The sequence below is a fragment of the Triticum dicoccoides genome, chromosome 7A (assembly GCF_002162155.2).
Source record: "Triticum dicoccoides isolate Atlit2015 ecotype Zavitan chromosome 7A, WEW_v2.0, whole genome shotgun sequence".
Taxonomy (NCBI): domain Eukaryota; kingdom Viridiplantae; phylum Streptophyta; class Magnoliopsida; order Poales; family Poaceae; genus Triticum; species Triticum dicoccoides.
The window spans coordinates 637431600-637436115 of NC_041392.1; the positions used below are offsets into that span (position 1 = coordinate 637431600).

The following is a 4516-nucleotide window of genomic DNA, read 5'->3' on the forward strand; positions in this document are numbered from 1 at the left end:
AAGGATTTACTACTTTCCAGATAGTTATATGGAACATGTATGTGTCATCGCATTGGTGTTTGCTTTTCTTGATGCCCCATAACTAATGAATGAATTTTGCTACTTAACACAAACAATAGCTATTTGGGCTATGTGACACTGCTTGCTTCTTGTGTTAAAATGACAATGACTTTGTTTATGCCGAATACTCATCCGGGTATTTAAAGATCGTCCACATACACATTTAGAACCTGTTAGGGTCCTCGTGTGTGTCAGACGTGTGCTTCTCTAGTATGGCCATGTATTAGTTGACAAATGAGTATCCATGAGAGGGTACCAGTGTACCACTTTACATACAGTGCTTCCAGCCTTGTAGGCCTCACGAGAAGTCCCTTTGCCAAGCTTCACTGTGATGCCTAACTAACTATTTCACAAACATCTTTGTTAGCCAATAAAAGCAATAGTGAAGGTAAATAAACTCATTTTCGCATGTCATGAGAAACTGATTTCTTCCGGCTGCCCAAAAAAAACAGAGTACTAATACACTGAGAGACTGTACAATTGTTCAGACTACTCTACAAATTAATTTCGGAACAGACTAAACATATCAGGATATACACCAGTTGACAGCAAAGAAAATAAATCATCATCTACTAATACTCTACCAAATGAATACATCCATTCACATCTCCAGAATTGTATTATACATGTCAGAGAATGACTAACAGTGCTTGTTCTTCTCTGAAAGCTGTCAAGAAAATACAATTAGTAGAAAAGTTAGAAGGATTTTGAGCTCTAAACTCCAGTTATCAATACACTTGACTGTCTACAGATCTCCAAACGGTTAGTTTATGAATCATCAGATTTACCTATAAGGGAGCAATTGTCTGTAAGATGTGACTTGCTTGCATGTATTTCATAGATAAATATGTAAATAAAAGTTGACTCGCTTACATACCTGGATATTTACATTCACATACAGAGACAATATATCTTCAATTTCACATATAGGACAAGAATGTATAGTCACAAACTCACAATTCCATGGCAGCAAAAATCTTAAACAATCCGTGAACTCCATAAAACAATGATATTAGAGATCTCTTGATTTGTTGATATATTGACATATAGAGGAAGGAGATGTAGTCGATAGGAGAGGAGAAGCAACCATCAATTGTGCTAATGTCACCTCTCCATAGTACCATATGTCCAAAGGCACTTGGGTAAAAATTAAAACACAAAAGTGACAAATGGCACTGGGAGTTTGGAGCCCATCCATCTGATTTAGATGGTCTGGGAAAGAACAACGATTTTGCCCTCTTGTGGATTTAAAATACAATTAGAAAAGTTCAGTTAACTGGTGAATAGGTGCTTTAAGCTCATCCAACTTCCTTAGTTTTGAATATGAACAAATCCCTCTCATAACATAATTTAATACATCATATTTATGCAGACATTGCCAATTCAATTATCTGGCACACAATAGTTAAAAAATAGGAACTGCTAGTACAACATACATATACGTAGTATATCACAAAGCATGGCTAGAGTTCTTTGGTTATTAAAATGCTCCCTCTTGTGAGTATAATAGCAGTTTAGGATAAAATCCTGGACCTCTAGAGTTCTTTTGTTGACAGCAGTTTTTGTAGAAAATAGAAGCTTCAGCTAGCACCAAGTCATAAACTTACAGTAGATAACTCCAAGAAGTAGGTTATCAGTCCCTTGTGGATTCTTTTCATAAACAATGTTACCATGCTTTGAAGCCTCTCTGTACTTCTTGTGGGCAAATGCGAAGTGCCTCTCTTCATCACCAGCTACAGCCGCTCCTTCAGCTGCAGCCATGGAAATTGTAGCCCAAACAAACACACCCTAAGTAATAGTAAGAAATTGGTTAGGAATAATATGCAACGCATATATAAATAACCAAGAGATATGGAAATTCACATGTAGATTTTATTTGATAATAGTTCTTTATCTAAGAAGATACAGAATTCCATGTAACCATATTTCCTACCACCACATAACATATTATGGTGCCATTTCATTAAAAATCATCGAGATTATTAAGAAATGGATGGAAAAGATGAACCATAAAATAAAGTAGCATCTCTATACGAGCATTAAACAAATCACCATGCTGACCTAATAAGCACATACATGTAGCATTAGCACTGAATAGAACATCTGAACATGAATAAACAATGTCATACAATATTAATGCAAGGATGCCATGGACAGATAAAAATGGAAATAGGGCCTATATAAAACCCTCTTTGAAATTCTAACTGGTGAACAGTTTGCGGATGCTTACAAATTCATTCAATGAGTTATGGCCGAAAGCAGTAAATTTAAACTATTTTTGTTCTGGCGGGGGATCATAATACACACACAAAAAAACACTACTTGTAGATATACATATTGGATATAGACATCATCGAGGCTCCAAATTAAATATACCTCTATAATAAGAAAATTAAGAAAAATCTAATTTCATAGTTTCCATCTTGTCAGCATCAAGGGTCAGTGTGAAGCAATGATTTTAGGTAACGGTATGGTTCAAACATTTACTATGTCAATGCGTGTGTGCTATCTCCCATATTTCTACCTTCCAGTAACCACGAAAGATTATTATTCCAAAACTACCTAAGTGAACATCATTGTATGCATATATCGAGAAACAAAGATAAATTCCCATAACTGCTGGCTTGTTCACACAGGATAAATACTTTTTTTGGTACTTTACCTTGGCGAGCATCAAGGGCATTCAGGGATCAGCATCATTCTTAAATATGCCTCCGTCACAGTAACCATGACAGGCACCTGCTGTTCACATGGTTCCGCTGTTCAAGATTTAAATACACAAATTTGACAAAGCATGTTGGAGAGCAGGAAACAACTACAGGTTTCTGAGGTCACAAAAAATCACTCCTTAAATAGCATATAGGCTTCAGGCCAGATCTGTTTTCTTTACAAAATTGTCTTGTTGTGTTCATGCAATAGTATGCATCTAACCCTAGGCATTTAAGTAACCAAATTACTGTGAATAATGTTTGGACCCATATTTATCAATTCTGATACAGCCGAATCGAAGCCACTGAATCAAGCGGATGCTATGAGCTGCAAAGCTAAAGAGAATATGTTACGACCATTTGTTTATCATCACAGAAGCAAGTATTTAACCAGCTAATAATACATCATAATATGTGAATGAGCAGTAATGAATTGGCTAGGCTGCTGCACATTGCAAGCAAAGTCTGCAGAAGAATCAGACCTTACAAAAGGTTGGGATGTTGGGTTCGCCGCCTGAATACTACATCATCTATCTGCACCTCCTCTTGTGGTATCTAACTGCAGAAATTTCACCTCGGTCTTCTTCCACTCTTAGCTAAACTTATTCTTCCTCTCTTCTATGTCAGACACATCAAGTTTAAAAATCCATATATTAGCAAAGTAAAATATGAGTGAGGAAGGAAGCAAGAGAGGGAGAGAGGGAAGAGTGGAGCACCTAGTTGGCCGTCTCATCCTTGTTTTGGGTCATTCCTAGAGCTCCCCTCGATTGAACTGTTCCCGGAGCTCCTAAGCTAGACTCGGCGTCAAGTTTGTGCCGAGGGCCAACGTCCCAGCCACCGCCCCATACACCAGCTGAGTGAGTCGGGATTATAGTGATGCTTCTGAAACACCAAAGTCCTTATTACATATGCATCTTGCTGCAATAAAATCTAGATGACATAAATTTTCACAAAACGTAGATGGTAACTGGCTACAGTTGACACCATTGATCAGATGTAATTTCGGTACCATGGTCAAAACTGATAAAACAGAAAGGGTAGAACAACCACCTGCAAAATTATAAAGGAAAAGAAAGACAGGAACAGAGTCAGTCATGAACAAAGCAACAAGGTATCAATAGACCAGCATGAAAGAGACTTTCACCGAAGAAGAAACAACTCATACACATATTTTTCTTCCCACAATCCTTGCAAATCGGAGGAACACAAACAAAAGAGGAAGATATCGGGAGAGGAGAATGATGAGCAAGAGGGGATCTGGAGATAGGAGGATAAACCAACCACAACCACGGCGCCTCGCTGCACCATCCCAGCAGGCCGGCGTCGCTGCTCCCCCACCGCTGGCCTCCTGGGCCTCCCCTGCTCCACCCCAGCGAAAAGACCCCGCCTCCCCAACCATTGGTCGTGGGTGGAGAAGGGGCTGTGGGGTGAGCCGCTGCTCAGCGTCGGACAGAGACGATGGAGGTGGAATATGGGGACGGCTGCTGACGAGAGAGGATGGAGGAGAAGGGGAGGGGTGTTGCGCTATGAATCCATGGGAAAGAAAGCTAGGGTCCGTGGAACGTCCGCCCGTATGAAACAATCCCCACGCTGGGAGGCGGAGCAGCACAGGAGGGTTTCCTCCTCTTGGTCAGCCACCATGGCTGCTGTGGGTCGGCACGGGGCTGGAGAAGGAGCTGGGCGAAGATGCGGTAGGCAACGGGAGGTGGCGAGGTGCGGGAGGCCATGGGCGAGCGGGCAGGAGGGGC

At 40.4% G+C, this 4516-nt stretch overlaps 1 long non-coding RNA gene across 1 annotated transcript; it reads right to left on the reverse strand.

Moving 5' to 3' along the window:
- Window positions 1-328: 328 nt before the first annotated feature.
- Window positions 329-4445, reverse strand: LOC119328396. The gene is made up of 4 exons (XR_005158950.1): window positions 3485-4445; window positions 3251-3383; window positions 2723-2799; window positions 329-1848 (listed from the first exon to the last, which is right to left on the reverse strand). It is a non-coding gene; the product is annotated as an uncharacterized LOC119328396 (long non-coding RNA).
- Between the last annotated feature and the right edge of the window lie 71 nt (window positions 4446-4516).